Below are 26,501 nucleotides of genomic sequence, written 5' to 3' on the forward strand. Positions count from 1 at the left end.
AAAAGTAAAGTTGCCTCCTGGGAGAAGATATTTATAAAAATAATAAAAAGATAGTATCCAGAATACATATAGGATAGTTTAAAAAATGAGTAAATATTATGAGCAATAATTAACAGAGTAGGTAACTTGAAGTATGCATATACAACTTTGTATATACTTCAACCTCAGAATACTACTATATTTGGAGACAGGGTCTCTAAAGAGATAATTAAGTTACAATAAAATCATTTGGCTGAACTCTAATCGAGTATGACTAGTGTCCTTTTAAGATGCGAAAATTTGGACACAGGCATTTACCGAGGGAAGACCATATGAAGACACAGAGAAATGACCATCTACAACCCAAGGAGAGAGGACTCAGAAAAAACCAGCCCTCCCAACACCTTGATCTTGGATATCCAGAATTGTGAGAAGATAAACTTCTGTTGTTGAAGTCACCCAGTCTGTGGTACTTTAATATGGAAGCCCTAGAAAAGGAATATATTGTGATATAAAGAAGCTCGCTTGCATTTCCAAATGCCCTTGGGAGTGGCATCATGCCCACTTGAGAACCTCTGCTATGAAGGATTCCTTTCCCAGCACATGTGCACTAGGAAGCATGGACAAGATTGCAGCTATTAACATGAGCAAATTCAACTATATCACAATGGAGAAGTCAGCCAAATATACTGTTGAGTGAAGAAAACTATGTTGCAACAGCATTATATATGCTGTGCTGTGCTTAGTCGCTCAGTCATGTCCGACTCTTTGCGACCCCATGGACTGTAGCCTACCATGTCCATGAGGATTCTCCAGGTAAAAATACTGGAGTGGGTTGCCATGCCCTCCCCCAGGGGATCATCATTTATAAAAGGTTCAAACATGAAAAAAACACTGGATATGTTGTAAATTGACAAACAGCTGGCAAAAGTATAAAAATCAAGATAGACTTTGTCCTTACTAACTTCAGAATTTTGGCTTCAACTTGGGAGGGAGAGCAAAAAATGAGGGAGGGTATGAGGAAGGCTAGAAAGGCAACCAAAACTGCCTTTGCAAAGTTACATGATCTGTAAGAAAGTCTACAGCAAATATGGCAACACTATGATATTTGTTAAATTTGAGTGGTAGGTAAAAGTCTGTTAATTTATTCTCTTTAATTTTCCAAATGTATTAATTTTTTTAAAAGAAAAGAAGGTAGTTCTATATTTTATTATTATATTATAAAACAAACCACATACAGAAACACAGTTTCCTTCTCATCAAGGAATTCACCTTAAAATTATAGGTAATGGCTGGTAAATTTTAGGAAATATTTGGAGGATATGGTTTGTTGCATCTCCCTCATTTACTCCTTCCCCTTTGTATGGACTCCAGCTAATCCAGCAATTCATGCGCTTGCATTCTCTGCAGCTGTGTGCTAATTCTAGACTAAACCCCTCAAATTAGCAATGGATAATAATACACTGATTAAAACTGGAACACAAAGCAGTTTTTCCAGAAGCAATGTGAAAAACCTCACTGATTATTATCTGTGTATACTACAACAATTTTAGACGTTCATTACAGAAGCTTAAAAGAAAATACACTAAGATAGACATGCTCAAGTTGCTTCTTGAGTAGTATTGATTTTACTTCTCAGCTTTGGCATATACACAGATGTCCCTATTTCTGGATCTCCCTCCTCTCTCCCCCTAAAGGCCCCAGAACAAATACATCAAAGCAACTATAATGACAACAACACAATAAACGAGCTGACACATTTAGAAAGAACTTTGTTATGTTTGCAATACAAAATTACCTCCCCTGCTTGTTTACTTTTTCTTTGTAAACCTATTTGACATTTGTTGATCCCAGGTAGGTGAAATAACATGAGCTTTCTTTTTAACCTTAAGTAATTCTAAGTTGCATTATTCATAAATTACCTAACAATAAAGATAATTGAGAGGACATTGTACTTAGTCTTAACTAGATGTACAATTCTGAAGTGAAGTGAAAGTGTTAGTCACTCAGTCATGTCTGACTCTTTGTAACCCCATGGACTGTAGCCTGCCAGGTTCCTCTGTCAATGGAATTTTCCAGGCAAGAACACTGGAGTGGGTAGCCATTCCCTTCTCCAGGGGATCTTTCCAACCCAGGGATAGAACCCAGGTCTCCTGCATTGCAGGCAGACTCTTTACTATTAGAGCCACCAGGGAGTACTTAAATATTTAGAACTATTTAGGGCTTATATCTTTATTAAGCAAATATAAAATGATACATAGTTTAGCAATATAGATATTATAATTAGCTATTTAATTATTATAACACAACAGACTTAATTAGAATGAACAGAGTTTATGCTAGAGATTATGTTACATGGAAGTGTTTTCAGAGTCACTGAACTGTACATCAAGGAACCTATTGGTGTATTCCCTAAGTCTGCATTTAAATCAATCAGTAAGACTCTTCATTGTCTGAGCTTGAAAATCTCTGTAAGATAGAAATATTAATATGCCATTTCCACTATTTTTATTTTTGGTTTGAAAGCACTTTTGGAAACGCTGACTTTATTGTAAAATGATATACAGAAACTGTTTATTGAGGGAAGAAAGGAGAATGAAGGGTGGAGTGGAGTGGGGAGGGAGGAGAGAGTAGGTAGAAAAAGGTGGTATTGAAGGAGGCCAGGTAAACACTGCAGTTGGCACCACAGAGTTAGGAAAAAAGAGGTGAACAGAGGGAGACAACCTGGGATATTGGAGGTAGAATCAATGGATGTGGTTTACTGATGTTTATGTGTGGGTGTTGGAAGGGCACAAAGAAAAGAGAGAACCCTAAGATTAGTCTGAGATTTTTGCCTTGAGTAAGCAAGTGGATGTGATATACTGAATGAGAGGGGTGAGGCAGGAAAAGTTCTAGTAGGCTGTGAAGAGTTCTGTTTTGAGATGTCTTTTAAGCATTCAGGGAGTGATGTCAACTAAGCAGTAGGATATATGCATTTGGAGGTTCAGTTCTGTTCAGTTCAGTCGCTCAGTTGTGTCCAACTCTTTGCGACCCCATGAATCACAGCACGCCAGGCCTCCCTGTCCATCACCAGCTCCCGGAGTTCACTCAAACTCGTGTCCATTGAGTCGGTGATGCCATCCAGCCATCTCGTTCTCTGTTGTCCCTGTCTCCTCCCACCCCCAATCCCTCCCAGCATCAGACTCTTTTCCAGTGAATCAATTCGTCGCATGAGGTGGCCAAAGTATTGGAGTTTCAGCTTTAGCATCAGTCCTTCCAATGAACACCCAGGATTGATCTCCTTTCGAATGGACTGGTTGGATCTCCTTGCAGTCCAAGGGACTCTCAAGAGTCTTCTCCAGCACCACAGTTCAAAAGCATCAATTCTTCAGAGTTTAGGGACATGTAAGACTGGAACTCTAGCTTTGGGAGTATTTGGTAGAAGGTGGTATTTAAGACAAACTACTCATTAGGTGACCCTGAGAGAGCTGGTGGATAATGAAAAGCTCAATAAATTAAAGAACTTCTACTGTCGATATGAGAACTGCTAAATCAGAAAGGAATGAGAAAGTATGGCTTATACAGAGCAGTCTGCCCACTGAGCCATAGAGTCAGAATCTAAACAATGTACTAATATACTGTTTGCAATTAGAAAAATGAACAAAAATGATACTGGTAAAAGTCACACTGCACTTGCAAACATGTGGATTATTTTCAAGTACATTTTGATATTGATTTTTAACATCATTCCACAGTGATATGAGAACAGACTCTGTATGATTTCAATACTGGAAATTTTAAGACCAGAAATTTTTGCATCTTTTTTTTAATGTCTGTAGATATGTTTAGTATCTCTTAGTTTATAGTCTATGGGAACCTGAATAGAATTTATATCCTACTGTTGTCTGTAAATCTTAATTATGTTGAATTGGTTCATAGTATTTTTCAGGTCTATGATATCCTTCTCAGTTCAGTTCAGTTCAGTCACACAGTCGTGTTCAACTCTTTGGAACCCTATGTACTATAGCACGCCAGGCCTCCCTGTCCATCACCAACTCCCTGAGTTTACTCAAACTCATGTCCATTGAGTTGGTGATGCCATCCAACCATCTCATCCTCTGTCGTCCCCTTCACCTCCTGCCTTCAATCTTTCCCAGAATCAGGGTCTCTTCAAATGAGTCAGTTCTTCGCATCAACTGGCCAAAGTATTGGAGTTTCTGCTTCAGCATCAGTCCTTCCAATGAATATTCAGGACTGATTTCCTCTAGGATGGACTGGTTGGATCTCCTTGCAGTCCAAGGGACTCTTAAGAGTCTTCTCCAACACACAGTTAAAAAGCATCAATTCTTCAGTTCTCAGCTTTCTTTATAGTCCAATTCTCACATCCATACATGACTACTGGAAAAAGCATAGCTTTGAATAGATGGACTTTTGTTGGTAAAGTAATGTTTCTTTTCTTTAATATGCTGTCTAAGTTGGTCATAACTTTCCTTCCAAGGAGTAAGTGTCTTTTAATTTCATGGCTGCAGTCATCATCTGCAGTGATTTTGGAGCCCCCCAAAATAATGCTTCTATCATTTCCCCATCTATTTTCCATGAAGTGATGGGACCAGATGTCATGATCTTAGTTTTCTGAATGTTGAGCTTTAAGCCAACTTTTTACTTTCCTCTTTCACTTTCATCAAGAGGCGTTTTAGTTCCTCTCTACTTTCTGTCATAAGGGTGGTGTCATCTGCATATCTGAGGTTATTGATATTTCTCCCAGCAATCTTGATTTCAGCTAGTGCTTCATCCAGTCCAACAAGATGTACTCTGCATATAAGTTAAATAAGCAGGGTGACAATTCTCGATTTGGAACCAGTCTGTTGTTCCATGTCCAGTTCTAACTGTTGCTTCTTGACCTGCATACAGATTTTTCAGGAGGCAGGTCAGGTGGTCTGGTATTCCCATCTCTTTAAGAATTTTCCACAGTTTATTGTGATCCACACAGTCAAAAGCTTTGGCATAGTCAATAAAGCAGAAATAGACATTTTTTCTGGAACTCACTTACTTTTTTGATGATCCAATGAATATTGGATATCCTTCTACTTGTCTGTATATTCATTCTATTCATTTTTGAGAGTTGGATATTGAAACTCCAAGTAAAAATCTTAATTTATCTTCTTAAAAAATTGTAATATATAGTGGAACTATATGTAATCTTGTTTTGTATTTTCCAAGCCTCCTATAAATGTTTTATCATATTTTCATAATATAAAAATTAAAAAATAAAGAGAAAAATTGTGTTTATATCTTCTCAATATAGATGGCAGACTTTTCCCAGTGGATTTTTAATTTCAGTGAATTACATAAAACCAGAGTATGGTCTTTATTTTCAATCAGTGTTGCTAGTAATTTAGACAGAATTTGTACAATTCCATTTTTAGCTTGCAGGAGACTTTGATCCTTGTGAAGTTACACAGGTATTACTCCTCTCTTGTCAAGTGTGCAATAGTAACCACCATGCATTAGTGACCTACCCGTCCTAACCCGTGTATCTTTCTATTATGTTAGCACTAGTGGCAAATATGAGCAAGAACCATGAGGAAGATAGACTTTGGGGACAGTTTAGATTAATATGCTGAACTGTCTAAAAAAATAGACTCCATGGGTAATTTTCAGTTCCTAAGCTATGCAACAATTATAGTTATTCCACTCAAATGTCTGTAGCAATGAGATCAGTGACAAAAATAGCGCCTGAAAAACAAGAGAAGAAATGGCAAACATGTTATTTATTTGCTTAAATCAGTTATAATGGGACTGGCAGTGTTAGTCTCATTAACAGAGAGACCTTTCATTCCACAAGCCAGCTGGAATAATAAAGGCAGCTATGTGACATTTAAAATGCAATTGCTTTGCGAACTGTAGATTCTGTTTGTGATGCTTAGTGATCACAGAGGAAAGTGATCTGAGAAAAGTGCAAACCATCTTGCTCATCATCTGCATTCCCAACAAAGACAGCATTGGGGTTAAATGCTATAACATGGCAACAAGGATATGCTAAAAAATGATTCATGTTGAAGTGCTTGAACATTTATTTGAAGCATTTATTCAATTGTTCTTTTGCCATGTGACAGTCCCAGAGTTGGTAGAAATACATCTGTTGTGTTTTTCCTTGAATAGGCAAAAAGAAATTATAATCAGGGGGATACTGCTTTATGCTTATAAATACACAGCATCATTTGAAACAAGTTGTTCCAAACAAGCGAGAAGCATGCAGATTTCCCTCTTTCAATGAATGGGAAATGCAGACTAGTTTTGGTGCCTTTGTTTTAATGACAAAATCATGATCTTCAATGGAAACATGCCTTTAGAGTTTAGGCATTACATGACAAAGTGAGCTTCAAGATAAATGTAAAAATCTGACTTTAAAAAAATTTTTGTACTAGAAATTGTTTAAACCTTAAACAGGCAAATATCACTCAGTTATTTTTCATCTCTTCTTAAATATTCCAACATGGATTCCAAAATGAATTTGGATTGAGGGGAGGATTTTTTGATCTCTCCATTTCCTTGGTCAGATGAAAAAGGAAACCCAGAACCTAATAATGGGCTATATAATATATCACTTGGGTGTCCAAGCTTCTCTATACCTCACAGGTTTGGGCTGGAATTTTAATGGGTTCCAATTCTACTTGACCTAATTCATCCATTTCTGTTAAATGTGCTTATCCTTTACACACTACAGAAACACTAAAACTATAGAATGAACTGTAAATCATCAGATTATAAAATTTTACCCTGACATTTTTAGGAACTACATTCATTTCACTTTCTACCTATATAATGAGGTCTTGCTACTTTCTTTTTTATTTTAGAGGTGAAGAGCTATGCCATTTTGACTCATTTGCATAGCACCTAAGTGAGAATATAACTCTAGTTTACTACTTTAAAATATTCAAGTCTAATATCATTAGGACTGTGGGCACTAGGTAGTCTCTCATTCCCTGTGTCTCTCATTCACACACACACCCCTATTTTAGTCAGCACTGCTAAAACACAGAATTAGATAAATATCTCAAAGACAGGATGAAAAAAGAAAAGGAAGTAATATTATTAAGAAATGTCAGAAAGACTATCTAAAGAATAAATAGAATTTCTAAATAATATATCTCTTATATTTTCCCATGTCAATAGGAAGTATAACTCTCAGAGATCTTTAGGAAGCCTAGTGTATCTGTTACCTTTTCAAAGACCAGTTTCACTAGCCCACCAAATGCCACACACATGACATTTAGATTAAAAAGCTGGAGATATATAATGCCAGAGAGAAACAGAAAGAGTCTGCCACTTTTGGATGGCATGATGAAAGAAGTCTTTATGAACAAGTGACAAACTGGGCCTGATTTTAGCAGATTAAGCTAAGATGGAAGGTCTTCTAGGCCCAGAGACTATATGAGAGTATAGTGGACTGGGTCTTGTTTAGAACGACAGTAGACACAAGAGAAAGCTTCCCCTGTGGCTCAGCAGGAAAGAATCCACCTGCAATGCAGGAGCGACAGATGTGAGTTCAGTCCCTGGGTCAGGAAGGTCCCCTGGAGGAGGGCATGGCAGCACACTCCAGTATTCTTGCCTGGAGAATCCCACAAATAGAGGAGCCTGCTGGGCTACAATCCATAGGGTCTCAGAGTCAGACTAGGCTGAAGTGACTTAGCACGCAGGCACACAGACATGAGAGATGTCTGAAAAGGAGTTTGATGGTAGTCAGATTGTGGAGAGGAGGGTAATTCTTTTTCAGGAGTATTGGCTAGACAATGAAGATCTGGCAGATGATGGCATTTACGTCTCTGTTGAGGTCAATATGATTAGTGAATTTAAACACAAAGAGTCATGAGAACTGTGAAGAGCATTCTGAATATAGAGGAGACTGTTAAACCATGTGCTACCAAATAATGCTGTTCCTGATGATTATAAAGAACAAGCTGAGGAAAAGTTAAAATACTATTATTTTTCTATTCAGGTTTAAACCATAAGGCTATGGATGAGACAACCTCTTGAGAATCTTTCCATCTCAGTGATCTGTGAATAGCTATCTTTTTGACCTGGTTCTTTTTGACTGTATGAACTGTTTCTGATAGAGCAGAGATTAAATGCCCTATGAACATTTTTCTATTAAAAATCTGCATGTATAAAAAAAAAGGATGCAACTCTTCATCTCCTGGGATTCAAGATCTGTACTTTAGTGGCAATGAAATGTTATAGTCTGTTGTATTTTAGCTTTAGGAATAGACTTTTTAATGCATTGAATTCTTCTACTGCCCAAATACGAAATTTAGTGAAACACAGGAGACTAATTCTCAGGCCAAGATATAGCAGAAATACAAACGATAATAAAACTTGGTAGGAAAACAAACAGCTAGTTCCATGAGTGAAGGCAGAGTAATAGATAATCAAATGTAAAGTTTAGATACAAATTTAGCTGACAGTACCAAAACTGAGAGTTGATTAAAGCAAACAATTACAAATACACTGATCTTATTTTTGCAAATAAGACATGAAAGTTACTAAGTTGCAAATTCATTTCTTGGATATTAGCATACATATATTTTAGATATAAAAAACACACAGTTTACATCCTGGTAAAAGAGTGAATAATATGTCATTAAAATAACACCTATCCCTGTAACGCAAACTAAATGGCCAAGAGATTTTAGCTCTTGTGTCATCTACTGCTGAGAAATTGATTAGGTAATTGCTGAATAGATCTAATTCAGGTGCTGATTGAAATAATACAAGTGTTTCCTGAACTGGTCATTCTAGTCATCTTTTAACCAAATTGGTTAAGATATGCATTAATTACAGAGTATTTTTCACTGTAATCCTCCACCCTCGCCACACACAATGGACTAGTTGATCTTATAGACACCATTCTGACTCCTCACAAACATGCTCACCTTGAAGGAAACTATGGCATACTATCTGGAAATGTGGATGGCCTTTGAAGTTATACACAGCAAACATAGACATGAGGTGAGGGAGTGACTGTGAAGCATTTAGCTCATCAGCTGCCACCAACTAAGAGCCATTGTTATTAGCTATTATTATTAATATTTTCTTTTAAGAAAAAGAAAGCTATACAACTAGACAAACCTTTTGATTTAAAACCAGAAAATTTGATTTTCAGGGTCTTTCTGGTTAGAGTCGACTCGTTGGAAAAGACCCTGATGCTAGGAAAGATTGAAGGCCAAAGGAGAAACAGGCGGCAGAGGCTGAGGTGGTTGGATAGCATCACTGATTCCATGGACACGAATCTGAACAAACTCCAGGAAATGGTGAAGGACAGGGAAGCCTGGTGTGCTGCAGTCCACGGGATGGCAAAGAGTTGGACACAATTTAACGATTGAACAACAACTGGTTAGAGGCTAGAAAACTACTTTAGGAATACTGTTTGGCTTATTTACATCTACTATCCTTCCAACTCCTTTGTGGGATACAAATATGAAAAACCAATATATATATAGGTCAAGACCAAACAATTTTGCTAACATGTCCAATCAGTGCAACAATACATACCCAGCAAACACTTCTCCCTTTGTGGTCACTTGGAGAGCTGCTCCTTGCTTACATGCAGTAAGGCAGTATAGTCCAAAAGGCTGAGGTACAGGCTCTGGAAGTACACTGGATTTGAACCCTGGCTTGTTTCTTTATCAGAAAAACACCTAATTCTTCTGAGCTTCTATTTCTGTTGTTTATTTTTTTAATTAGTTAATTAAAAAAAAATTAGGCCCCACTGAGCTGTTTGCAGGATCTTAGTTTCCCAACCAGGTATTGAACCTGCACCCTTATTAATGAAAGTACAGAGTCCCAACCACTGGATTGCCAGGGAACTCCCAGTTGTCACTTTTTTTTTTAAAATAGAGACAGCAAGAGTACTTGCAGGGTGATGGTTGTGAGGGTTAAATAAAATAAGGTAAGTAAAATAATCACAGTGCTGCTTTGTACATAATAATCACTCATAAAATGTTAACTTATTTTTATCATTATATCTTTTTTCTTTAAAAAATGTTTGTTTGGAACATGATGAGGTCATGAATCCATAATATTCATGGATTCATGAATATTCATAATATTCTCTTACTCTATCAATTAAATTGTTATCCAGGGAAAGAAGCGCTGGGAAAGAAGTAAAATCTGAGCAATTTCTGTTCCTATAACTTATTATCATTGTTAATGCCAAAGGAATATTTAAAAATTAGAGCATGAAATGAAAACATTTTGATAAGTCTTTATGTGAAGCATTTGCTAAAATCTCATGAAGGACAGAAAAAAGCAAAAGCATGTGAAATAAACTACATCAATTACTTATAATTTCCATGACTAAATTTGTTTTAATTGGCTTTTATTCGTAATTTAAGTTGTAGGAAAAAAAAAAGTGTACTTGCAACAGATTTTTCTAATTTTCCTTTGACCAGTGTGGTTCCTAGGGCAGTTGCTTTGCTATACAGATGTCCATGAATACTCTTTTGTAAAGAGATGTGTTATTTCAAGTAGAATTTCAATATCATTGCTCCTCTCCTTTAAATTACTTTGATGAACATATTTTAAAAAGAAATCTATAGTTTTTCCCTAAAGGGGCAGAAAAAAAATCTATGTTGCTGACTTGCTTTAAAATTTCTCAAATTATTTTCTCATTTGACAACTAAATCAAACAACCAGTGCTCATACTTTCTCTGATCTAAACAATTTTACAGAGACTACCTTGCAAATGTCCCAAGAGATGAACTTGCTCACAGTGAAAAATGTACTCAGCAGGAAATTCACTTAATGATAATGATTATTCTTCTATGTAATGGACATTTCATTGTCAGTAAAGTGTAATATTCTGTTGAAAGCTTTACATATGCAGCCAGCACCAAAGACATCTTGGCTTAACTTGCATATCTCACTTTCCAGTTTTATCATTTGTCTTTTTGCATATTCAATGAAATTTTTTCATGCTTGGTATGTAGAATGCTTTATGCTGGTGTCATTTGCTTCTATTGGGGAAAAAAAATCTTTCATAGTTTGTATGGGCATGGATTCATGAATACATTTTATATGGTATCCTGGCAGATGGCATCCATCCTACCATGCATGAGTGTATAGCTAGAGATTATTTTTATCCTTTCAATAAAGTGAAAGCTTGCTATGTTTCCACATTTTGCAATAGCAAGCATTTAACTTGGTCAGGATTTGCAGTAACCAGAGGTCAAAGACAAGACACTGATCATGTATTTGGATGGCTGACTAAAAGGTCTCCTTAACACTAATGCTAATAACTGAGCTATTTCAAATCCTAAAAGATGAGGTTGTCAAAGTGCTGCACTCAATATGCCAACAGATTTGGAAAACTCAGCACTGGCCAAGGGACTGGAAAAGACCAGTTTTCATTCTAATCCCAAAGAAAGGCAATGCCAAAGAATATTCAAACTACAGCAGAATTGCACTCATCTCACATGCTAGCGAAGTAATGCTCAAATTTCTCCAAGCTAATCTTCAACTGTACATGAACCGAGAACTTCCAGATGCACAAGCTGGATTTAGAAAAGGCAGAGGAATGAGAGATCAAATTGCAAACATCCATTGGATCATAGAAAAAGCAAGAGAATTCCAGAAAAACTTCTACTTCTGTTTCATTGACTATGCTAAGGCCTTTGACTGTGTGGATCACAACAAACTGTGGGAAATTCTTAAAGAGATGGGAATACCAGTCTACCTAACCTGCCTTCTGAGAAATCTGTATGAGGTCAAGAAGCAACAATTAGAACCAGACATGGAATAATGGACTGGCTAAAAATTGGGAAAGTAGTGTATATTGTCACCCTGCTTATTTAATTTATATCCAGAGTCCATCATGCAAAATGCCAGGCTGGATGAAGCAAAGGCTGGAATCAAGAATGCCGGGAGAAATATCAATAACTTCAACATGCAGATGATGCCACAATTAAGGAAGAAAGCAAAGAAGAACTAAAGAGCCTCTTGATGAAAATGAAACAGGAGAGTGAAAAACCTGCTTTAAAGCTCAACATTAAAAAACTAAGATCATGGTATCTGGTCCCATCACGTCATGGGAAATAGATGGGGAAACAGTGGAAACAATGACAGACTTTGTTTTCTTGGGCTCCACAATCACTGCAGATGGTGACTGCTGCCATTAAATTAAAAGACACTTGCTCCTTGGAAGAAAAGCTAAGAAAAACCTAGACAGCATATTAAAAAGCAGAGACATTATTTTCTTAACAAAGGTCTGTCTAGTCAAACCTATGGTTTTTCCAGTAGTCAGGTATGGATGTGAGAGTTGAACCATAAAGAAAGCTGAGCACTGAAGAATTGATGCTTTTGAACTGTGGTGTTGGAGAAGACTCTTGAAAGTCCCTTGGACTGCAAGGAGATCCAACCAGTCAATCCGAAAGGAATTCAGTGCTGAATATTCATTGGAAGGACTGATGCTGAATCTGATGCAGAAATACTTTGGCCACTTGATGTGAAGCACTGACTCATTTGAAAAGACTCTGATGCTGGGAAAGATTGAAGGTGAAAGGAGAAGGGAATGACAGAGGATGAGATGATTGGATGGCATCACCAACTCAATGGACATGAGTTCAAGAAAGCTCGAACTCTGGGAGTTTGTGATGGACAGGGAAGCCTGGTGTGCTGCAGTCCCTGGCTTTGCAAAGAGCCCGATAAGACTGAGCGACTGAACTGAACTGAACACTAACAAAATCTCTGCTCATGTTTCAAAGGGTCTGCAGTGCCACCAATGTATTGCTTGTGGCTTTAGCATTAAACCCTGTTTTCTCTTCAAAATGCAAATAATTATGGAACTTAAAATGATGTCACTTCTACTTTCAGATAATGTTCTTCCAAGGTAGGAATTTACCACTCTATTAGAGTCAAGGACACTAAAATGGAGCAAGATGCCAAAAAAAGATGAAGATAAGTATGGAACCCCTGAACGCTGAAAACAAACTTTTCATGTACCTTTTCAGAAGAGCTACACTTAAAATCAGATTAATAAAGAATATTGTATCCCTGTGTATAAAGACCAGGGAAATATATACAATCTACTTATATAAATATGCCACACAAATCCCTATTTTTATTTCAATCACATCTAACCTCATGGGAATACTTACATGCAAATCATATATATGTGGTATGTCCTAAAGTACATGTTTTGTTCTTTGGTAAACCTACATCTCATTTCCATGTAATTGTATTTCAAATCTCTTTAACATTTAGTGTACCTCTCATGGTCCCTCGGTTGGGAAGATCCCCTAGAGAAGGGAATGGCTACCCACTCAGTGTTCTTGCCTGGAGAATGTTCTTGCCATGCACAGAAGAGTCTGGCAGGCTACTGTCCATGGGGTCACAAAGAGTTGGACATGACTGAGTGACTAACACTTTCACTTTCACCTTTCATGACAAGTAGGTATAATAGGTGTAGATATATATATACAGAAAATACCTTACTAAGCATGCATTATGAGGAACGTTGGACTGGAAGAAGCACAAGCTGGAATCAAGATTGCCGGGAGAAATATTAATAACTTAAGATATGCAGATGACACCACCCTTATGGCAGAAAGTGAAGAGGAACTCAAAAGCCTCTTGATGAAAGTGAAAGAGGAGAGTGAAAAGGTTGGCTTGAAGCTCAACATTCAGAAAACAAAGATCATGGCATCTGGTCCCATCACTTCATGGGAAATAGATGGGGAAACAGTGGAAACCGTGTCAGACTTTATATTTTTGGGCTCCAAAATCACTGTGGATGCTGATTGCAGCCATGAAATTAAAAGACGCTTACTCCTTGGAAGGAAAGTTATGACCAACCTTGATAGTATATTAAAAAGCAGAGACATTACTTTGCCAACTAAGGTCCGTCTAGTCAAGGCTATGGTCTTTCCCGTGGTCATGTATGGATGTGAGAGTTGGACTGTGAAGAAAGCTGAGCACCGAAGAATCGATGCTTTTCAACTGTGGTGTTGGAGAAGACTTTTGAGAGTCCCTTGGACTGCAAGGAGATCCAACCAGTCCATTCTAAAGGAGCTCAGTCCTGGGTGTTCATTGGAAGAACTGATGCTAAAGCTGAAACTGCAATACTTTGGCCACCTCATGCGACAAGTTGACTCACTGGAAAAGACTCGGATGCTGGGAAAGGTTGGGGGCGGGAGGAGAAGGGGACAAGAGAGAATGAGATGGCTGGATGGCATCACCGACTCGATGGACATGAGTTTGAGTGAACTCGGGGAGTTGGTGATGGACAGGGAGGCCTGGCGTGTTGTGATTCATGGGGTCGCAAAGAGTCTGTCACGACTGAGCGACTGAACTGAACTGAAGCATGCAATAACCTAAAAAATTCTAATATCTGGTGTATCCCAGATCTACGAAGGTAGATTTCAGATGCAATTATTTCTAATTTTATAGGCTACCATTTGGAAAACTGAGTAATGCTAAAAGTTTTGACAACTTAATAATGTTGTATACATTAGGAGATAGGTTCCATTTTCTAAGAAAGAGTTACTCAAATGCATTTGACCACAGGATTTCTTTAAAACACAATGTTTTTTGTTTCTTAAAAACATAAGGTGGAAAAAAAAAACTATGCGTTGCAAGAATACTAAGGAAGATGATAAAATTATGATCTACCTTTGGATTAAAATTGAGAGCAAAATGATGGTCTGAGAGATATTTAGTTCTGTGAGTAATGCTTAAAAGCATTTCTATTTTGATAATATCAGATAGTATTACCAAGAGATGCTGAAATGAAGAAATTCACATAACAGAGGTTGGATCTTACCAACAAGATTAGAAAGTAAAGGCTTCCTAAGTTATTAACACATAGATTGACTATGATATATCTCATGTGCTCTCTTGTCCAGTTTCCCAGTATCTGGGTACTCAATTCAAAAATTTTAAGGGCATATTTTACTACAATATATTAAAATATAGTTAGTATATTTTCTTGTGTTGTGTGCATGGTCGCTCAGTCATATTCGACTCTTTGCGACCCCATGGACTGTAACCCACCAGACTCCTCTGTCCATGGGGATTCAGCAGACTAGAATACTGGAGTGGATAGCTTAACTCCTCTCCAGGGGACCTTCCTGACCCCAGAATTGAACAGGGATCTCCTGCACTGCAGGTGGGTTCTTTACCCAGCTGAGTTATCAGGGAACTTATATTTATTCAAAGATAATGACTGTTTATTATGAAACATTATCAGGAATTCAAGCAATGCAGCAAAATATATACAATTAAAAAAATAAATCCTGAAACTATGCCAGCCAGAAGTGACTATTAACCCTGAGCAATCTTTATTCAGTCATTTCTATGCATCTAAGTGTGAAATGCTAGATAGGTAGGTATAGGAAGATGTACATAATTATACAAAAATAAGATTGTGCTATTTTTATAATTCTTATCAAGATGTGATTTATATAAAATAAAATTTTCTCCTTTGTTCATTTTAATGTACTATGGTAAATATAGAGAGAGGTGTAAGCACCACCATAGTCATAATACTGATTAGATTTTTTACCCAGGAAAAGTTCTGTCATGCCCTTTCACTATCAGTTCCATCCACTCGCCGCCACTGATCTGTTTTCTACCACCAGTTTTGCCTCTAATAGAAATTCACAAGAAAAAAAATGCATCATGCTGGCTCTCTCTCTGGGTGTTTCACTTGGCATAATGCATGTGATTATCAGCCATATTGTTGCGTGAATAATTCATTCCTTCTTACTGTTTGTTGCTGTTCCATGGCATATATGTGCCACACCTCCACACATCCATACAGCAGTTGATGGACAGTATGCTTTCAATTATTGCACTTTTTTCACTTTGGGATTATTATAAATAAAGCTGCATTTGAGAAGACTTTGTATGTGTATAAATTCTTCATGTTGGTAAATACAAAAGAGTAGCATTGCTGAGTTACATTTTATATGTAGATTTACTCCTATAAGACAACATCACCTTGTTTCTTGGAGAGGCTGTAAAATTTGGCATTCTAACCAGCTATGTGTGGAATTCAATTAGTGCCACATCTTTGCTAATACTTAAATTTTTATTATTCTACTGAGCTCATGATGGTTTCTCAAGGTGGCTTAAATTTTTTCCCCCAATGACTGATGAGTTTTATCATCTTTTCACATCTATTTGCCATTTGTATGTTTCTTTGGCTGTAGCCATTGTGTAGTCATTTGGGTTGTATATTAGTTTCTGAGGACTGCCATAGCAAAGTGCCATTCACTGGGTAGCTGAAAATAACACACATCTATTGTTTCGCAGTTTGGAGGATAGAAGTCCAAAATCAAGCAATTGACAAAGCCACAGTCCCTCTGAAACCTATAAGGGAGAATCCTTCCTTTCCTCTGACTAGCTGGTGGCTTGCTAGTAACCCCTGTCATTGATTAATTTGCAGCTCTAACCCTTCAGTCTCTGCCTCTATCATCACATGGCACTCTCCCTTCAACATCTATTTTCTCCTCCTCTTTTAATAAGGACAGCATGCATATTGCCTTAAAGTTCCACCTTACTCTGGTATATGACCTTATCTCAACTGTAATAACCCTATTTCCCTTAATGACTGATGAATTTCATGTATGTTTCCTTGTTTATAAAATGAGGATATCAAAATTCACCTTAGAGTAGATATTAAAATAAGGTAATACATGTAAAAGAGACTAACATTTTTGTGAGGCAAATAGACACAAATTCTACAAAGTGCCATAGGGTATAATGTATAATCATATTTGTTAGAAACATGTATACACAGAGATGGAAAAGCACACATTTTTTCCCTAAGCCCTTATCCTAAATAAAGTATTATTTCAGTGAGTATATAAGGACTGGCCTCACCACATTAAAGGCTCAAAGAGAGACACCCTGCCCTGATATATGATGTAATATAGAGGGATGGGTGAGAAGTACAGACCAAGGGATACCTATATAAATGTCTAACAATGGAGTACCCCTTCTGAGAAGGACACGTGTCTATAGTTCAATGGTTATTATTATTCTCTCACCAAGAGGCTAAGCCAGCCGCTCCTGAGCTACTGAAGAAGGTATTAAAAAATAAACACTTCCTTCGAGGTTACTAAAATCTTTCCCCAATATTTATAGCATACACTCCGCATATATTAGTCCCTTTTCCTCTCCACACCACTCCAACTCTCAGAAGACCAGAATCTCAAAATGTATCATACTCTTTCTTCATTTTTCCAGGATGATTGCAGGAACACATAGTCAAGCAGCAGGGAATATATACATAATCGCCTTCTTATTATTATGGCTATGACCATATTAAAGCTGAGTAAATAAAGGTACAATGTCACGAACCTCCGTCCAGAGTTCATCAGGCACTCTATCAATCAGATCTAGTCCCTTAAATCTAGTTCTCACTTCCACTGTATAATCATAAGGGATTTGATTGAGGTCATATCTGAATGGTCTAGTGGTTTTCCCTACTTTCTTCAATTTAAGTCTGAATTTCGCAATAAGGTGTTCATGATCTGAGCCACAGTCAGCTCCTGGTCTTGTTTTCGCTAACTGTATACAGCTTCTCCATCTTTGGTTGCAAAGAATATAATCAATCTGATTTCGGTGTTGACCATCTGGTGATGTCCATGTGTAGAGTCTTCTCTTGTGTTGTTGGAAGAGGGTGTTTGCTATGACCAGTGCACTCTCTTGACAAAACTCTATTAGCCTTTGCCCTGCTTCATTCCGTGCTCCAAGGCCAAATTTGCCTGTTACTCCAGGTGTTTCTTGACTTCCTACTTTTGCATTCCAGTCCCCTATAATGAAAAGGACATCTTTTTTGGGTGTTAGTTCTAAAAGGTCTTGTAGGTCTTCATAGAACTGATTAACTTCGGCTTCTTCAGCGTTACTGGTTGGGGCATAGGCCTGGATTACTGTAATATTGAATGGTTTGCCTTGGAAACGAATAGAAATCATTCTGTCGTTTTTAAGATTGCATCCAAGTACTGCATTTCGGACTCTTTTGTTTACCATGATGGCTACTCCATTTCTTCTAAGGGATTCCTGCCCACAGTAGTAGACATAATGGTCATCCATACGTCAAGGTTGTATATTGTCACCTTGCTTATTTAACTTATATGCAGAGTACATCATGAGGAACGCTGGGCTGGAAGAACCACAAGCTGGAATCAAGATTGCTGGGAGAAATATCAATAACCTCAGATATGCAGATGACACTACCCTTATGGCGGAAAGTGAAGAGGAACTCAAAAGCCTCTTGATGAAAGTGAAAGAGGAGAGTGAAAAGGTTGGCTTGAAGCTCAACATTCAGAAAACAAAGATCATGGCATCTGGTCCCATCATTTCATGGGAAATAGATGGAAAAACAGTGGAAACAGTGTCAGACTTTATGTTTTGGGGCTCCAAAATCACTGCAGATGCTGATTGCAGCCATGAAATTAAAAGACGCTTGCTCCTTGGAAGGAAAGTTATGACCAACCTTGATAGTATATTAAAAAGCAGAGACATTACTTTGCCAACCAAGGTCCGTCTAGTCAAGGCAATGCTTTTTCCCATGGTCATGTATGGATGTGAGAGTCGGACTGTGAAGAAAGCTGATCGCCGAAGAATTGATGTTTTTGAACTGTGGTGTTGGAGAAGACTCTTGAGAGTCCCTTATACTGCAAGGAGGTCCAACCAGTCCAATCTAAAGGAGATCAATCCTGGGTGTTCATTGGAAGGACTGATGCTAAAGCTGAAACTGCAATACTTTGGCCACCTCATGCGACGAGTTGACTCACTGGAAAAGACTCTGATGCTGGGAAAGGTTGGGGGTGGGAGGAGAAGGGGACGACGGAGAATGAGATGGCTGGATGGCGTCACCTACTTGATGGACATGAGTTTGAGTGAACTCCGGGAGTTGGTGATGGACAGGGAGGCCTGGCGTGCTGTGATTCATGGGGTCACGGAGAGTCGGACACGACTGAGCAACTGATCTGATCTGATCTGAAATAAATGTATCTAGAAAACAAAGTTGTTTGTTTTATTGGCACATTTTATGCAACAGCAAATGGATATGCCAATTTATAGCAATTATTAAAAGTGATCTTGTCTCTACTCTTTTTTTGGTAATGTTACCAATAGAGCTTATTATCACATGCTCACGGTAAAAAGAGTGCAGTAATGAAGGCCAAGATTTTATGGAGTTATTAATTTGAGTTTAAGTTAATTACCCTTTTGATATTTATTATTTGACAGATTTCCTTTATCCTCAGCTCCCTAATTTTACCTCTTACAGTTTCTTTTTCCATGAAACACTGCTTGCATATGAAAACATCTAATCAGAGAAGTAATAAGCAGGGTGGGAAATGGAAATCTTCTTCAGTGTCTTCAGATGCCAATACCATTTGCAGCTATTGAGAGTGAAAGTTCTTATAGACTGTGATTGTTAATTCTACATGTTAACTTGACTGGGCTAAGTGATACCCAGATAACTGGTAGAGCATTTTTTCTAAGTGTCTGTAAGGGTCATCTCAGAAGACATTAGCATTTGAATCAGTAGACTGAATAAAGAAGATCTCCCTCACCAATCAATCCATTAAAGGCCCCAATAAAATAAAGGCTGAGGAAAGGCAAATTTGTCCTCTGTTTAAAGTAGGACATAAATCTTCTCCTGCCCTTGGACATCAAATTTCCTGGTTCTTGGGCCTTCAAACTCAGATTGTCCCTTATACCATTGGTCCCCTCAGTTCTTAGGGTTTTAGACTTGGGCTGGGACTTCAACCATTGGTTTTCATGGTTCTTAGGGCTTTGGACTCCACTCCAGTACTCTTGCCTGGGAAATCCCATGGACGGAGGAGCCTGGTAGGCTGCAGTCCATGGGGTCGCGAAGAGTCGGACACGACTGGGCAACTTCACTTTCACTTTCATGCACTAGGGAAGGAAATGGCAACCCACTCCAGTATGCTTGCCTGGAGAATCCCAGGGACGGGGGAGCCTGGTAGGCTGCCGTCTATAGGGTCGCACAGAGTCGGACATGACTGATGTGACTTAGCAGCAGCAGGGCTTTGGACTAGGACTGAATCGTATCACCAGCTTTCCTGGATTACTGGACTTTCTGCTCCTCCAGCTTGTGGAGGGCAATCACAGAACTTCTCAGTTTTCATAATTGTGTGATTCAATTCCTTATAGTAGATCTCCTCACATATGTGAAGCTTACATAAACCTTTCATCATATACTAAATTTTCACAAACAAATGTATTTCTAGACTCTGTATTTGTCTCTTAATGAGCCAATTCCAAACTGTTTTAACTATAATGGCTTTATGTTTATTATCAGGGGATAAGTTTTTCTCTCCTCCAGCATGGGCATTGCTTTCTATATTATTAGAGTTTGACTAGATATTCTTCTTTTAAAAATATTAATTTATTTAGTTGAAGCATGTAGGATCTTTGATATTCATTGTGGCATGCAAACTCTTAGCTGAGGCATATGGAATCTAGTTCCATGACCAGGTATCAAACTCAGGTCCCCTGCATTGGGAGCATGGAGTCTTAGCCCCTAGACCACCAGGGAAGAATTTTATTGGATACTCTTGATTGTTTGTTCAGTACCAGAGGAAAAAGATTTGTTGATCTTTTTACAAGATGATGTTAAATTTATAAATTAACATATAGAACATCAATGTCATTTTGAGGTGATCCTTCTAAACACATTTCATTTTACATATTTAATCATATAAAAATATCTCTTAGAAAAATAACAATAACCAAATTTCTAGTATCTCTTCACATGCCAGAATAAAGGTTCTTGCCTGTGCATAGGACTGTATATGTATAGCTCATGTGATCATAATCATTATGGTATAGTCATGCCTTCCAACAATATGTCATACTTCTCTGACAGCTTAGTATAAAACAATTTTCTGTATTTGAAGAATCATTTTCTATTGACTGTCTCGAACCATCCTTGTGAAACCAAATTTCATCATCTTAATGCAATTAAATAATAATTGAGAGCACAATTTGAGTTTCAAAATTCTTTTATGGTGAATATAATTAATGGCTTTTAAAGGTCTTTAGACTTATATTTTGCTTTTATTATTTCAGTACTCCCACAGAGCAGTAGTAAGCCCAAAGTCTTTGAAATATGATGAAGAATTCCACTGACCTCCAAGTGCCTTAACATTTGTAATTTTATATCCAAGGAAATTGCTTTAATACTCTTCGCTAGTACTTTTGCTATCATTTACATGCTGTATAGATATGTTTGTTCTCTGATATCAAAGACAGTCACAATGCCTTGGGAAAAAGAAAACAGCAAGGCTAAGGATTAAAATGCAGGCCTACCAGAGACTAATGCTAGAAGGCTGAGCTACAAGTTCTGGGTACTAGAATCATGCTGAAGAAATATTCAGTGGTGGCAGAAGAAGTAGAAGAGAAAGGTTCTGTACAACAAAGGCAGAAAGTTCAAAATATTACATGTTTTCCTCCTCTGTCATACCACCAACAATTGTAGGCCTCCTGAAATAGTTCTGTTAGTCCAGCTCTAGTTTTGCCAGTAGTCCTTATCAGTCATCAGGAGGAATCTAGGAATAGCTCAATATAAAATTAGAAGTAGCTCACTGCAGAAAACTTCAGGAAAACCCTCTGTGACATTGCTTTCATATTGTGGTTTTAAGTAACATGTTTGCTGTTGCTGTTTAGTTGCTAAGTTGTACCTGTTCTTTAAACACCCCATGGATGGTAGCCTGCCAGGCTCCTCTGTCCATGGGATTTCCCAGGCAAGAATACTGGGGTGGCTTGCCATTTCTTTCTCCAGTGAATCTTCTTGACCCAGGGATCAAACCCAAGTCTCCTGCATTGGCAGGCAGATTCTTTACCACTGACCCAATTGGGAAGCACATCAAGTAACATACAGCAGAACATATTCTCCAAAAGCACATAGCAGAACATATTCCTAAGGGAAGTGTCATAAAGGAAGTTGTTTAGAGTTGCCAAATGTATTTGAGAAACACAACACGTGAATTCATAAGAATTATATCTATATTGGCTCTGTTCACCACTCCTGACCCAGAGCTCTTAAAACCCTCACAAATAGGAGAGGAGAATCTTCTGCTATAACATTTAGTCTTTGACCTTGGTTACTGACATGGAAACTCAAAAGCTTCTGTAATTTCCTGAGTGATAGGAGCATCTAACTCTGAGCCCCTAAATCCCTTGGATTTTCCTAGGTGATGGAAACATCTCGTGTTCTAATGAGCTAACTCTTGGTGGATATGGACTGGTCACCAGCAAGACCAAAACCTGATTAGAAGCTTGAAACTTTCAGTCCCATTCCCTATTTTCCCTAGAGGAGCTGGAAATGGAGATAAAAGTTGATCATGCCAATATAATGTAACTGCCATAAAATCCCAAATTAAGGAGTTAGATGAGTATAACATATTGATGTGTCCAGGAGGGTGGCCTACCCAAACTCCATGAGGGTAGAAGGTGCTGTACTTGGTACCCTTCTAGACTGCACTCTCTGTATCTTGATCCATCTGTTCATCTCTTTTCTTTATTATATAACACATTGGCAAATATAAGTGTCTCTCTGTGTTGAGTGAGCTTTGCTAGCAAGTGGTTAAATCTAAGGAGTAAGGTCATTAGAGCCTCCAATCTGTGGCCAAATTGGGCAGAAGTTGTAGATAACCTGGGGACCTCTTACTTGCAATTGTTATTTAAAGTGGGGAGTAGTCTTGTAAGAGTAAGACCTTAACCTGTTTGATCTGCACTAACTCCAATTAGTATCAGAACTGAATTGAATTGCAGGACACCGAGTTGATGTTGCAGAGAGCTGCTTAGTGTGGGGGAAATCCCACACATCAAGTATGTGAATAAAGGAGAAATGGAGAATTTTTCTGATGCCCCCACTGTGGATTCACAATGTACATTTCTTCATGAAGACCCATCTATGCAGTATTGCCAACTAAAGCTACTAATCAGTTTTCAGTTTATTTAATTACACAACTTGTTTTTTTCCCCTTTGCTACACTTTTAACCTTCCATGGAGCTAATATTATGCAGAACATATTAGGTAAAATGCTGGTCTAAAGATTTTCCTAATTTATAACTTACTAAAGTTTGTAGCTGCATCAGATCCCTTTGGAGGTGCGGAGATATAAATTAAATCTATAAACCTTTGAAGTTGGTTTTTGAGTGCCTCAAGGAGTGTTTCTGCAAGTATCAGCTTAATGAACAAACAGCAACATTTGATTTTTCATTACTATAAAGTCCATAAAGTAGACTTAGCTGCACATATGGTTAATTACCAGTATCATAAAGCTTTATTGAAAAGCATAATATTTACATCAAAGTTAGCATTTGAGTTATGGTGGATTTTGGCTACTGTGAAGGCTAAATTTAATGATAATAATGAACACATAGAAGAAATTGTTACACATATTTGTAGTCAAATTATATCAGAAAATCCTTTCAACAACTCAATGAAACGGGATAGCAGTCTTATTCTTCCTGTTTAAAAACTGATACTGCATTTTTTGACCCTAAAGGACCCCATATGTGCTTTACGTATGTGATACAATAATTATGTACTTGAAGGACCAAACAGAGACGTCAGTGTTTTTACCAAGCTTGCTCCCAACTTTTCATGAATTACAGGTAATATATCAAGTACTTTGACGTCATTTTCTAAGACACAGAGTTGAAATTATGTTGCTGTCATTATTTGTTCCTTTGGGAGTACATTTAATCCCATTCAAATATACCATTGCTTTTTGCTGCCTTTTTGTACACTATTGATAATTGTTTACTATACATCATTTTATTGTTCTGTCTGTCAAAAAAATTGTTAATATCTTTGGAATAAAGTCAGTTTTTGCATGTTTTTTTTGCTTTAATTTTTTTCCCCCAGAAGATGATGTAGCACTGACTACAAAAAAGGTATCATGAAAAGCTATGAAAGCTATGACTTTTTGAGGGTCCTTGGACTTCAAAGAGTCTGCAGAATTATATAAAAAAGAGTTGGGTGATTGATTGAACATTATTCTTTATTCAGTTTCATTTTAAAATAAACTTTGTATTGAAGTATAAAGAGGTACATACATAAATGGAAGTGTAAACCTCAGCTAATTTTTATAACATGGACATATCAGATAACCAATATCCCAAATGACAGCACCAGTCCCTACATGCTGCTAGCACTATCACCACCAAGCAAACAGTCATCCTGACTTCCAGTGCATTAGATATGCATTAAGGCATCATCTAGTATAATCCCATTTGTGTTTGTTTGTCTTCTTCCACTCAATATTAATTTTTTAAAATTCCACAGTATGTGTAATAGTGGTTTGTTTATTTTCAGTGCTGTGTAACTTTCAGTTGTAACACTTCATCTACAAATGATCATTTGAATTGTTCACACTTTGGGACTTTTACAAACAGTGCTGCTATAAACATACATATACCTTTCTTTCTGGTGTTCACTCCAGAATGAAACCACTGGGTCTTAAGGAATGCAAAAGGCTGTCTAAAATACATACTGTCAAATTCCTTTCCAGAGTGATTTTAGACCAATGTATTACCAGCAATATAAAATAGTTCAAAATGCTCCACATACTAGATAATGCTCACCCATACTAGATAACATCATTTTGAAAAACTTTACACATGTTATGTGTCTGCTAGATTACTGTCATTTTTTTCATTTAATTTTCAATCTTAATGAGGTAAAATTTGGATGCAGTAAAATGCACTCATTTAAAATTATATTGTTTGATAAATTTATATATGTGTAAAATTGCCATATCAATCAAAAGAGTGAAAATTTCCATCACTCCGAGAAAGTTCACTTCCACCCCCTTCAGGCAATACCCTCATCACCAAGCAAATATAACCTGATTTCTGTCAGGAGTGTCACTTGGTATTGAACTTCATATGGATTCAGTCACACAATATGTACTGTTCCATGCCAGTTTCTTTATTAAAAATAATGTTTTTATCAGCCCATATTTCTATTTGTATCATTAATTCATTTATTTTTATTGCTGAGTATCATGACGTTATATAGATATATACCACACTTTGTTTATCATTCATCTTGGGATGAGTGTCTAAGCTGTTTTCAGTTTTAGTGTGCCAAGAATAAAGTTGCCATGAATATTCATATCCAAGACACTGTGTGGTCACCTTGACTAAGAGTATCATATGATAAGTGTACACTTTATTTTGTAAGAAGACGCTAGTGTGTTTTCCAACATGATTATACCATTTTAGACACCTGCCAGCAATATATGAGTCTCAAGAATCTCATATCCTTTCCTATACTTGATATCATCAGTCCTTCAATGTTAGTCACTCTGGCCATTGAGCAAGTTGGTATTTCATTGTGGCTTTAATTTGCATTTCCCCATAATTAATAATGGTGATCATTTTAAAAAAATCTATTTATTAGAGATTTGTACATCTTCTTTTGTGAGGTATCCCTTCAAATCTTTCACCTACTTTTTATTGGATCATTTGCCTTTATATTGTTGAGCTGTGAGAGATCTTAAGATACTCTCTATAGAAGCCCCTCCCCCGAGGAGGGCCACGGAAATCCACTTCAATATTCTTGCCTAGAGAATCCCAGGGACAGAGGAGCCTGGTGGCCTACAGTCCACAGGGTCTCACAGAGTCGGACACAATCAAGTGACTTACAGCACAGCACAGCACAGAAGCCTCTGTCTGACACAGGCACACAGAGAGTAAATATGTCCTCTCAATTTGTGGACTGCTTTTTCATTTTCTTTAATAATGCTTAAAGAAACAGAAAACTTTAATTTTGAAGAAGTGCAATGTACATTTTATTTTATACTTGATGCTTTTTCTTATCTAAAAATAATCTTTGCTAACTTCAATGCATGAAGATAGTCTGTGTTTTCCTCTAGAAGTTTTACATTTTTACTTTTTATTTTTAGGTTAATGATTCATTTCAAGTTAATATTTGCATATGGTGTGACATAAGGATGGAAGTTCTATTTCTTTTTCACATTGATATCCAGTTTTTCCTTCATCAATTATGGAAAAGAATATGTTTTCCTCATTAACTTGGTGCTTTTTTAAAATGTAATTGATCATATATTTGTGGATTTATTTCTGGACTCCATCCTATTCTACTGATACTGTTATCTATCCTTATTAACTTACTTGGTCCTTTTTTAAAAAAAATAACTGATCATATAGTTGTGGGTTTATTTTTGGACTCTATCCTATTCCATTGATACTGTAAATCTATCTATCCACTAACACCACTTGTCTAGATTACATTAGCTTTGTTTAAGTCTTCAAAGTAGGTAGCGTAATACCTTTACCTTTGCTTCCATCTTTCACAAAACTTTCACTATTCTATGTCCTTTGCTTTTCCAAGTAAATTTTATAGTTCGCCAAACTCTATAAAAACGTCTGCTCTCATTTTCATTGAGACTGGGTTGAATCTACAGATTAATTGTTGAAGAATGAACAACTTGATACTTCATTGATACTTGAACAAACTATATCTACAT

Source organism: Moschus berezovskii, chromosome 8 (assembly GCF_049115385.1).
Source record: "Moschus berezovskii isolate FMDL1 chromosome 8, NW_MosBer_1.0, whole genome shotgun sequence".
NCBI classification, from domain to species: Eukaryota; Metazoa; Chordata; class Mammalia; order Artiodactyla; family Moschidae; genus Moschus; species Moschus berezovskii.